This window comes from Bufo bufo, chromosome 11 (genome assembly GCF_905171765.1).
Source record: "Bufo bufo chromosome 11, aBufBuf1.1, whole genome shotgun sequence".
Taxonomy (NCBI): domain Eukaryota; kingdom Metazoa; phylum Chordata; class Amphibia; order Anura; family Bufonidae; genus Bufo; species Bufo bufo.
The window spans coordinates 17,835,028-17,847,920 of NC_053399.1; the positions used below are offsets into that span (position 1 = coordinate 17,835,028).

Consider the following 12,893-nt stretch of genomic DNA (forward strand, 5'->3'; position numbering starts at 1 on the left):
TATGCGTTTTTCACTGATGTTGTTTGTAAGGACTCTTTCACGTGAATGATTCGGATTGGCTCAGGATGCATTCAGTAAAACTCGCACCATTTCGCAAATTCAGTCAGTTTTGTCTGCAATTGCGTTCAGGTGTTTCAGTTTTTTCCGTGCTGGTGCAATCAGTTTTGATGCCTTTTTACGTGCGTGGAAAAAAAACTAAGATTTACAAACGACATCTCCTAGGAACCATCAGTGAAAAACGCATTACATCCAGATGCAATGAGTTTTTCACTGAAGAACCATTCCCTTCTATGGGGCCAGGACTGCGTGAAAAACGCAGAATACAGAACATGTTGCGATTCTCACATAACGCAGAAATGACGCATGAAAAACACGGCTCATGTGCACAGACTCATTGAAATAAATGGTCTAGGATTCAATGCGGGTGATTTCACGCATTGCACCCGAACGGAAAACTCGCTCATGTGAAAGGGTCCTAAACCTTCCGGTTTTTTTTCATGCGTGTGAAAAACAAATCAATACTGATTGCAACTGCGCGGAAAAAACTGAAACACTGAACGCAATTGTATCCAAAACTGACTGAACTTTCTTGTGAAATAGAGAATAAGCTCTTGCACCAAATGTGACTCTTGATACCTAATTTCCAGAAAGTTCCTTGCAATTTTTGGATATTCCTGCTGCATAAATGAATAAATAACATCGTAGATGATTTATTTCAGTATTGCATTGTGCTATGGAGTCATTTATAGTCTTAGGTCATGTCAAAGAAATAATTGAGGTAGATGCCACCCATTGTCTGACTTAACTGCCCTTCCATGTGTAAAATAACTTGCAGCTGTATAAATAGGTACCAGTCCTGGGTCACAGATCACAGTGACGGAGAAGCTTCATTACCTCTCACCTGGACCCAGGAGAGCAGAAGACATCTTCACCAGGTAAGACACCTTGACCCTTGTAGATCATGGGGTTATCTGTACGCAGGAGAATCTAGAACACAAAAACAGAGAGGAGCCTTGGAGCTCAGGGCCCAGGTCCTTACCAGAGGCCCAATTACAGCGGCATGGTCTTTATAGTGATACTGTACTGTTTTGTGGTAAAGAGGCTACTGGACAAAACCCAGGAGCAACTGTAACCTCTGAGACAAAGCAACTGCATGAAGTGTGATCTGAAATCTGGTCACATCTGTTTATGAAAAAACTGTGAAGCAGGAGATCATTTTACCTCCCAAAAAGGGCAATAATATCCTAACTGAGGAATATAAGAAATGAAATATGCTCTACATGGACAAGAATATAACTACTATAATACTGCTCCTATGTACAAGAATATAACTACTATAATACTGCTCCTATGTACAAGAATATAACTACTATAATACTGCTCCTATGTACAAGAATATAACTACTATAATACTGCTCCTATGTGCAAGAATATAACTACTATAATACTGCTCCTATGTACAAGAATATAACTACTATAATACTGCTGCTATGTACAAGAATATAACTACTATAATACTGCTCCTATGTACAAGAATATAACTACTATAATACTGCCTCCTATGTACAAGGATATAACTACTATAATACTGCTCCTATGTACAAGAATATAACTACTATAATACTGCTCCTAAACACAAGAATATAACTACTATAATACTGCTCCTATGTACAAGAATATAACTACTATAATACTGCCTCCTATGTACAAGAATATAACTACTATAATACTGTTCCTATGTACAAGAATATAACTACTATAATACTGCCTCCTATGTACAAGAATATAACTACTATAATATTTCTCCTATGTACAAGAATATAACTACAATAATACTGCTCCTATGTACAAGAATATAACTACTATAATACTGCTCCTATGTACAAGAATATAACTACTATAATACTGCTCCTATGTACAAGAATATAACTACTATAATACTGCCTCCTATGTACAAGAATATAACTACTATAATACTGCTCCTATATACAAGAATATAACTACTATAATACTGCTCCTATGTACAAGAATATAACTACTATAATACTGCCCCTATGTACAAGAATATAACTACTATAATACTGCCCCCTATGTACAAGAATATAACTACTATAATACTGCCCCCTATGTACAAGAATATAACTACTATAATACTGCTCCTATGTACAAGAATATATCTACTATAATACTGTTCCTATGTACAAGAATATAACTACTATAATACTGCCTCCTATGTACAAGAATATAACTACTATAATACTGCCTCCTATGTACAAGAATATAGCTACTATAATATTTCTCCTATGTACAAGAATATAACTACTATAATATTTCTCCTATGTACAAGAATATAACTACTATAATACTGCTCCTATGTACAAGAATATAACTACTATAATACTGCTCCTAAACACAAGAATATAACTACTATAATACTGCTCCTAAACACAAGAATATAACTACTATAATACTGCTCCTATGTACAAGAATATAACTACTATAATACTGCTCCTATGTACAAGAATATAACTACTATAATACTGATCCTATGTACAAGAATATAACTACTATAATACTGCTCCTATGTACAAGAATATAACTACTATAATACTGCTCCTAAACACAAGAATATAACTACTATAATACTGCTCCTAAACACAAGAATATAACTACTATAATACTGCTCCTATGTACAAGAATATAACTACTATAATACTGCTCCTATGTACAAGAATATAACTACTATAATACTGCTCCTATGTACAAGAATATAACTACTATAATACTGCTCCTATGTACAAGAATATAACTACTATAATACTGCTCCTATGTACAAGAATATAACTACTATAATACTGCTCCTATGTACAAGAATATAACTACTATAATACTGCCTCCTATGTACAAGAATATAACTACTATAATACTGCTCCTATGTACAGGAATATAACTACTATAATACTGCTCCTATGTAGAAGAATATAACTACTATAAGGGGCGGAGTTTGACCGGCTTCCTGACCGGCAGCATGTGAAGAGAGCTCTCCTCTCCATTGCCCTACAAAGTGGTTTATCTCGCACCCTATTCGCTCAAACATGGGAAAAGTTGGCAGATATTTGCCCAAAGACAGACTTGAACCCCTCAAGCAAGATCGGGGGCCCTCCGATATGGAGAAGTATTTCAATAAGAGGACTACAGCTCCGGCATCAAAGCGACCCAAGATGGCGCCGACAGATCCTGATGAAGGTATTGAAGATGCCGAGAGAGCTGATAGCCCGTATACTGAGGGTTCCCTAAGTTCACATGCTGACGCTCCGGAGCCTATTTCTAAAAAGTTCCTACAGCAAGCGCTCTCATCGGCGTTGTTACCGGTGATGCAGGAGCTTAATGAAATTAAAGGGGACATTAAACATATCGGCCATAGAGTCGAACGGCTCGAACAGACGCAAGGGGCCATCTTAGAACATGCCCGCACACTAGGTGAAAATTGCTCTGCTTACATGTCCTCCCTGGACCACGCCTATGCCCTGATCGAAGATCAGGAGAATAGAAGCAGACGCAAGAATGTGCGCTTCAGAGGGCTGCCAGAGACGGTGTCTCATGAAGAGCTGCCTGCAGCAGCATCCTCCATTTTCACATCCCTGCTAGGTCCGGAAAGCACCTTAGCGGTTACAATTGAGTGCATTCACCGCTCCCTGCGCCCTAAACCCAAAGATGGCGACCCTCCTCGTGATGTGGTCTGTGGACTTTTACGCTATGTGGATACCGCTGCGATATTCAAGGCGGCCAGAGAGAAGCAGGACTTACAGCATGATGGGACCAAGATCCTGCTATTTCAAGACCTCGCGCCTTCAACCCTAAGCAAGAGAAGAGCCCTGCGCCCAGTCACAGAAATTCTACGGCTGAACAAGATTCCGTTCAAGTGGCTTTTCCCCTTTGGGCTTACGCTTTCCAAAGAAGGCAGAAGGTGCACAATTCGGATCCCCAGTGACCTGCCGGCGGCGTGGGAGCTGCTCAACGCTACGCCACAAGATATACCATCATGGCTGCCCTCGGCGGACACTGGCGTCCTGCTTCCAGAACTCCCTGAATGCTCCAGAGTGCCTCCAAGAAAAGGTTTGGGATCTAAACAGAGAGTCACCTGAACTGTCGCTGCAGGTCGTATGTTGCTTACTACTATGAAGGCCTCCTAAGTTGCGGTTTGTTTTGTTTAAGGAGCGCCTCTGTAATGGAGGACTGTAGCGTCATCCAGGTGAACAGTGCCCATTAGCACTCACTTGAAGGTTCATCAGACGACTGCTATAGGGAGCATTTAAGCAATGTCTGATTGTATTTTTGCACTAAGGAGTCGCATTCAGTTAGCCTAAGTTCTAACATCTATACATATATGTTTAGCTAAACCTGTGCCAGCGATTAGGAGAGTTAGGAGGTTTACTTATTTACTTATGTAAATTTGGCATGCTTTGTAGGGGCATGGAACCCTGATTTGTGGCTCCAGGAGCAGTATCGACTGACACTACATATGTCAGCCCGCTCCCACCTAGCCACCGGTGGTTCCTATGCTCTAGTCTGGTGCTTTTTCATTGCACTTGAGCCACTCTTGTGTTTAATACTGCACACTCTGTTTAAGTTTGTGATGGTTAGCCAAAGGGGCTCATCTGTTTCTGCTAAAGACCAGATTTTTCTGGGTTATTCACCCGGTTGTTTTACCCATGTTTCCCTGTCCATGCTCACATGTATTTTTGCTTACTTGTATACGCGCATAACAATGTACCGATGGCTATAGTTAACTGCACCTCATTTAATGTACAGGGTTTTAGCACCCCCCAGAAATGCTCGCAGGTGATCCGACTCCTGAAGAAGAGACGCACAGACGTTTGCTTCTTTCAGGAACTGCACCTTAAGCTAGGTCATGTTCCTAAACTCTCTCAGTCCTACTTCCAGCACTGGTTTATCAGCGCTCATGCTAAGGCTTCCAGTGGTGCGGGGATCGCTATATCCAAGAGGATCCCCTTCTCCCTCATTTCATCTCTGTCTGATCTGGAGGGACGCTACATATTTGTAAAGGGCAAGTTGGGTACGGTAGTGGTGACACTGGCGAGTCTGTATAGTCCTAATCGGGGGCAAGGCCCGTGGCTGAAAGCAGCTCTAACTAAACTGGCATCGTTTGCAGAAGGCATATGGTTGGTAGGGGGAGACCTTAATGTTGCCCTAAACCCCCTGGTAGATACTTCGGATCAGTCCTCCCAGTTGACTCATGCAGCCCTAGGTAGGATAAACAAGTATATAGCAGGGGCTCATTTGATAGATACTTGGCGTCTGATCCATCCTACTGATCTGGATTATACATTTTTCTCAGCTCCGCACAAGGTCTATTCCAGATTAGACTATGTTATTATCTCCAGAGGTCATGCTGATTTGGTGAAAAATTCCACCATAGACCCCATGACAGTATCTGACCACGCTTCAGTCACGACATCCGTGGTGTTCTCTGATTTATCTCAGCGTTCTAAACAGTGGAGATTAACTGAGACTCTGCTAGATGACACAGAGGAGGTGAGAAACCTAGAGGTTAAGCTGCAGCAGTTTTTTTCGGAGAACATCACGGATGACGTCTCTATTGCTACTGTCTGGGAGACACACAAGGCGGTCATCAGGGGGGAACTGATAGCCCTGGGTAGCCGGGAAAAAAAAGAAGACAAAAAAAACTTTCCTCTCGCTGCTAGAAAAGATTTCTGCCTTAAAGTCTTTGCACAAAAAATCCAAATCCATAGAGGCCCAATCAGAACTTAAGCTTACTAGGATAAAACTAAAGGATCATCTTAACTACCACCAGGCCAAATCATACCAATATGCTCAGTTCCGTTTTTATGCCCATGGAGACAAAGGCACGAGGCTTAAACAGAGGAAGGACGCTTCCTATATACATGGAATTAAAAGTATTAAGGGTCAACTAATGCACAAAACCTCAGACATTGCAGAAGAATTCCAACTATTTTATAGCCAGCTCTATGGTCTTAATTGTCCAGACGGGGACACAGAAACCGATATAGCCTCAGCGGCTGATAAATTTCTGTCGAACATTAAACTACCTACACTTAAGGCCGAAGATGAGGAACAGCTTCTCGCCCCGGTCACACTAGAGGAAACAGCGAATATACTGGGCTCTATGCCAATGGGGAAGTGTCCCGGGCCTGATGGGTTCTCGGTTGGGTATTATAAAAAGCTTTTGCCTATTTTAACCCCACATATGACCACCTGGTGCAATTCCCTGCTAAAAGGTTCCACACTCCATAAGCAATCTCTAGAAGCGACGGTCACAATTTTCCCAAAAGTAGGAAAGGACCCCAACCAGTGCGGCAGTTATAGACCGATTTCACTCCTCAACGTTGATGTCAAAATATGGGCCAAATTGTTAGCCTCCCGCCTTGCACCCCTTCTGCCAAAACTGATTCATCCTGATCAGGCCGGGTTTGTGCCTGGGAGAGAGGGCAATCAAAACTCTTGCAGAGTAATTTCAGCGATGCAACTTGCTAAGAAAACGGGGACTTCATTGGTTCTCCTGGGTGTGGATGCGGAAAAGGCCTTTGACGGGGTGAGTTGGAGCTACATGAGAAAAACCTTACATAAATTTGGTATTCCAGAACAATTCGAAAACGCTATCATGTCCCTTTATCATGAACCTAGTGCTCGCATAAGGGTGAACGGGACACTATCTCAGCCATTTCCGATCACAAATGGGACCCGTCAGGGCTGTCCACTGTCGCCCACACTATATGTCATGGTCATGGAGACGTTATTGCAAGCGATTAGAGAACATCCCGGTATTAGAGGTCTCAAGGTCAATGACAGCTCCCCTGAATTCATAAATGCTGCTTATGCTGATGATCTTCTGGTTATGCTCACAAACCCTGTCGAGGCCTTTCCGCATCTTCTATCCCTCTTCGACCAATATGGGAGGATTTCTAATTTTAAAGTCAACTACACGAAATCGGAAGCAATGAATGTCTCGGCGCCAAGCAAAAGGATTTCCTTACTAAAGGGTATGACACCGTTCATTTGGCAGGGCTCTCACCTTTCCTATTTGGGGATTAAGTTACCGGCCAGTTTAAATCAGATTTTCCCTTTGAACTTTGGCCCCTTACTGAAGGATGTGCAGAGTCAACTTCATTCTCCTAAAATCCCATATGTCTCATGGATGGGTAGAAAGAATCTGTTAAAAGGCCTTCATCATGCCCAGACTCCTCCATGTGCTTCAGATGTTGCCCATTTTTCTCCCTGTGTCCTTCTTCTGTCAGGTTAGGAGAATATTTAGGACATTCCTGTGGGGCGGGAAGATGGCCAGGATAGCCCATAATAGGCTGATACAGGGGAAGAACACAGGGGGGTTTGCTTTGCCAGACGCACACCTTTATTATCAGGCTATACATCTGAAGAGATGGATCCAATTGCACGCCTCTAAATACCAAACTTGGGGAAGTGATTTGGAGCTTGCTCAACTCTCCTTAGTCCAGAAGGCAGGCCTATGGGGTCTCAACACTTCTAACCTCAGGTCGCAAGTCCTACTTGGGGAAGGGGGGGGGGGGGGGAACAGCCTCAGTGATTCAGCAGTTAAATAGCAAACTTAATCTTCTGAACAATCCCTCCCCCTCTATGCCAGCAGATCTGCTCCCCTTCGCCACGGGCCCAAATGTCAAGCAAATAGCCTCGTCCTGGCTCAAACTACGCAAGTTTACAACTGAGGAATTTCTGAGGGTGACCTCTGGAGACCTCTTTGACCATCACTCACTAAATACCCTTATAAGCTCATGTAATTTCCTGGAACTGATTGAGTTTAACTCAGTCTCCAAGCCACTGATAGGAAGTAATAGACACAGACCTACCCAGTCTTGGTTTGAGAAACTTTGTTCGGTAGTGTATAAGTCATTTGGCTGTTAAGTGGGTAAGACGGTGTGGGCGGGGGGCATTGTTGGCAAAAGTTGATGTTGAAGCGGCTTTTCGGCTGCTTCCGGTTCACGTGGAGAGCATGGGTTTGTTGGGTTGTTGTTGGGAGGGGGAGTATTTTGTGGATAGGTGTTTACCTATGGGGTGCTCTCTCTCGTGTGCGTACTTTGAGACTTTTAGCTCATTTTTGGAGTGGGTGGTGGTGGAAGTTTCGGGTTGTTCATCGGTTATTCATTATTTGGATGATTTTTTGTGTTTGGGGCCTGCGAATTCTCGGGTCTGTTCTTTGTTGTTGCACACGGTGCAGTCAGTTTTTGCGCGTTTTGGGGTGCAGTTAGCGATGGAAAAGATGTTGGGTCCAGTGATGGAATTGTGTTTCCTGGGGATCGTTATAGACACTGAGAGGATGGAGTGTAGGCTTCCTGAGGAAAAGTTGCTGAATTTGCGGCAGGAAATTGATAAGGCCATAGTGCGGGAGAAGATTAGGTTGAGGGATCTACAGTCGTTGTTAGGGAAGCTTAATTTTGCATGTCAGATTATACCGATGGGTAGAATTTTCTGTAGAAGGTTGGCCGCCGCTACATCAGGTGTGTCTGCGCCTTATCACTTCATTAGGTTGCGGAAAGAGTTAAAAGGGGATTTAAGGGTTTGGGTGGAATTTTTGGGGCAGTATAATGGGCGGACATTGGTCATGGGGGAGGTTTGTGATACTGCGGATTTTGAGTTATATACGGATGCGTCGGGGGGTGTGGGTTTTGGCGCTTATTGTCAAGGGCAATGGTGTGTGGGCTGGTGGCCGGAGTCGTGGGTGGCACGGGGTTGGGTGAAAAATATTGCATTGTTAGAGTTGTTTCCCATTGTGATGGCGGTTGTGTTGTGGGGAAAAAGGTTTGAAAATAGGAAGGTGCGTTTTCATTGTGATAATTTGGGGGTAGTCCAGGCTATCAACAGTTTATCTGCATCTTCTCCTCCAGTGGTTAGGCTTTTGCAGTTTTTGGTATTGCGTTGCTTATCGATAAACGTGTGGTTGGTGGCAGAGCATGTCGCTGGAGTGGCTAATTTTGGGGCGGATTCTCTTTCTCGTTCACAGTGTGATCGGTTCCGGCTTCTTGCTCCAGAAGCGGAGTTGGAGGGTCTGGAGTGTCCGTCATGGCTGTGGGGGATCTTGGAGGAGAGGTGATGGGGTTGCTTAGGGATTCACTGAGTCCTGGTACGTGGAGGGAGTATGGTAAGGCGTGGGAAATCTGGGAGAGGTGGATCGGTGACTGGGGAGCAGGTGTGGATGATGGGGGTGTTAAGTTGGTTATGTTGTTGGGGCATTTAAAAAGTGAGGGTTGGTCGGTGTCTAGGGTGAATCGTTTGATTGCAGCTGTGGCGTTTGGGTTCAGGCTGCGGGGACTGGTGGATTTGACAAAAGGTTTTTTAGTACGGCAGGTTTTAAAAGGCTGGTGTAGGGGGGGCGGGTACGGTGACAGATTGGAGGAGGCCGGTGTCTTTCGATTTATTGGTACAGATGGGTGAGAAGTTGAGCGTTGTTTATAGCTCTGGATGGGAGTTAGGGTTGTTTTGGGGCGGCATTTGCGTTAGCGTTTTTTGGGGCTTTCAGATTGAGGGAGTTGGTGAGCAGCAGTGTCAACCGTGTCGGGGGGTTGATGAGTGAGGATGTGGAGTTTGGCGAGGATAGGGTTATGGTTCGGATTCGCAGGTCAAAGACAGACCAGGAGGGCAGAGGGCAACAGTTTACATTGTTTTCTGTTCCTGGATGTGGTATGTGCCCAGTTCGGTGTGTGGGGAGGTATCGGTTGGGTATTGTGAGGGATTCATTGCTGTTTTTTCGACATGAGGATGGTTCGTTTGTCTAGATTTCAATTCTTGGCTGTGTTTAAAAAATGTTTGAAGGCTTTGGGGGTTCAGGATAAGGAGTATTCTGGACATTCATTTAGGATCGGTGCTGCGACTGAGGTGGCTAGATTAGTGGTCAGTGATGAAATAATTATGAGGATTGGGCGTTGGGAGTCGGCACGATTTAAATCTTATGTTAGGCTGGGTTTTTTGTAATTGTGGTGCAGTAGGTAGGGGTTGTGTTAATTATGTTTTTGTTTGCTGGTTTTCCGGCGGCCTTGGTGTGGATTTTAGGACATTCCTATGTTTTTTGGGGGGCGATCAGAGCAGATGTTAGGCCAAATGGTCGCCAGCTTGGGTTGAGTTCAGAGGTGGCTACAGTTAGGTGGTTAGGGGTTAGAGGTATGTTATGGGGGGGGTGTTGCGGGAGGTGCAGCGGTTTGCTTGGTTGGATCGGCCTCCGGATGTGTTGGTACTCCATGTTGGAGGGAATGACTTGGGGAGGTGTCCATTTAGGGAGTTGATACGGGATGTGAAGTTTGACCTGCTGAGGATCTGGGCGTTGTTTCCTGGTGCGGTTACGGTTTGGTCGGACATTGTGCCGCGTAAGGCATGGGGGGAGGCAAGGTCTGTGGAGAGCATTAATAAGGCCCGGATAAAGGTGAATAGGGCAGTGGGCCGGTTTATGGCAAAGAATGGGGCTGTGGCGGTGCGTCATGAAGAATTGGAAAAGGGAGTTGGTGCTGTCACGGCGGACGTGCACAGTTTAAAAGAACACACCAGCCAGGCTCTGGACGAGAGACAGGGGAAGGGTCACCTCCTAGTTTATCCCTGACCTCTTTCCCTGCATTGCTCAGCCCACAGACAAACCTTGAAGGTAGATTTGCTGTGTCCTCCAGCCTATACTAACAGAACCCTGAACTCCCTGAGATGGTGAAGTGGGGAGAAAGGAGCAGCCTGCTCGCACAGAACCTGGATGGGAAAGATGACATAAACAACCAAACAAGAAACAACACTTATCTGCTGAGAGCAGGAACAAACAGCCAACCTTCCCTCCAAACCCAGACCATAATGAACAGTATAATCCGCTCAGAGCACTTAGCTGGAGACCATTTAAACTAATGACTCCACCCAGTGCACCTGATGCGAGGCGGATCCAGAACCGCATCAAAACAAATACTAGACTCGTGCTGCAATCCTGGCTGACCTCCGCACATCGTGGGGCATGACAGGTGCATTTTGGAGAATGGATGGGGTGCATTTGAATGCGGTGGGGACGGATTTGTGGTCTTTGGGGGTCCAGAGTGAAGTGGAGATAGCGTTACGGATGTGGAGGGACGCCCAGACTTGAGGAGTTCAATCTGCGCGTTCTTGGAGGCAGGGGAGGTCCTTGAAGTAGAAAAATATGGTGGTATCTGAGGATGGGAGGGCCCCGCGGGAGGGGCTGGACTCTCATGGAGGAGCTGGTATTAACGAACTAGGCGTCCATAAGTTGCTGCCTCCGAGCTGGGTTCAACGGCTGGGGGCAAGATGGAGTCGCAGATTTTTTCACAGTGTTTATGAGGCTATTGGGGCTTCTAGGACCTCCCTCGTCATTGGTTAATTTATTGTTAAGTTAATTATGTTGTTATGTATTTATTCAATAAACGGCTGCTGTGGCCGATTAAATCCGAGCAGTAGGGTCGTGTATTTATTTATAGGAGGTGGGGAGCGAGTCAGGTAAAATACGATGATAAGGGACCAAACAATTAGCCAATTCCCTCTTCATGCCTCCTATATACAAGAATATAACTACTATAATACTGCTCCTATGCATAAGAATATAACTACTATAATACTGCCTCCTATGTAGAAGAATTTAACTACTATAATACTGCTCCTATGTACAAGAATATAACTACTATAATACTGCCTCCTAGCTGTGAGGACGTGTGTCAGTAGCTCTCCTGAGGCTTTGGATGTCTGGAGAAAGCCCAGGGCAGGGCCACTCTGGGTCCAAGGCCTATTTTGGGAAATAATTCCCAGACTCTTTACACCATGGATAAACATCCAAAAGTATCTTTCGAAGGAAGCAATGTTCAGAGTGTTGTCAGTCCCAGTGCAGCAGGAAGCAAAGATGAAAAGAAAAGTGTTGGAAGTAAAGAAGGAAACATCACTAAGTAAGAACATGGCAGGCAGAGGAGAACATCCCTGGAGAAGCAGACCATGCAGGAGAATCTGCAGCAGCCTGTCCAGATACGGTCTGACCGCACACGTTACGGGAGTGGGAACAGTGCAAAAGTCGCCAACACGACAGATGAGACCAGAGGGAATACTGCAGGAAGGCTTCATGGGGCCACAAGTGCGGTCACTGGGTTGAACCAGAGGCCCAGTCCCCAATCTGGAGATAGTGACCTCGCAGCAGTGACCACGGCCACACCAATCTGGATGTCACCTAAAGAGCAAAGTCCTGTGCAAGGACCAAGCAGAGGGACGCCTGTAAGAAGCCATTCTGTGAGTACACAACCCCCCAATACTCAGCGTGCACCAGAACTATGTCTGGCCGAGCAGATCCCAGCTCTGGTCAAGAGACTAGAGACATTAAAAAAGACAAAACTACAGCTGCAGAAACAGATAGAGTGTGTGTATAAGCTAAAGGCAGCAAACCCTAACAATCAGGCTGTTCATGACAAGAAGCTGAGTTCCCTCGCTGTGCAACTTGCTGAGACTGTGCAGGACATGGAGGCTGTATTGGAGCAGATGGGACCAGTCGCTAAATCCTTCAGGAACCAGCAAAGATTTGAGGGACATGAGGAAAGACCTGCGCCAGAACCATCTCCATCTAATGCTAAACCCAAGTCTCCAACCTGTCCAGATGACACCCAACAGGCCTGTGCAAGACCAGTCCTCAGACCAGCCAGCTTCCCTTTTGAGAAAGGTAATTTGTACAGACAAGTGGGAGAAAGTGTCCAGCAACAGCAAAGACCTGCAGAGACTCCTCAAAAGGTACCACAAGTCCAAGCAGTTTGTATTGTGAAGCAGAACTGTGGACTCAAACAAGAAGGTAACTCTGCAGTAGCAGTGCAGTCACCACAAGCCCTGGGGGGCAGTAGAGAGCAGCAGGACTG

At 45.1% G+C, this 12,893-nt stretch overlaps 1 protein-coding gene across 1 annotated transcript in view; it reads left to right on the top strand.

Moving 5' to 3' along the window:
- Window positions 1-885: 885 nt before the first annotated feature.
- LOC120982593 (tyrosinase-like) overlaps window positions 886-12,893 on the top strand; it is a 35,423-nt gene continuing 23,415 nt past the window's right edge. Inside the window, exon 1 of the mRNA XM_040412850.1 lies at window positions 886-935. The gene's annotated coding sequence lies outside the window, so the exon portion shown is untranslated. The remainder of the gene's footprint in view (window positions 936-12,893) is intronic.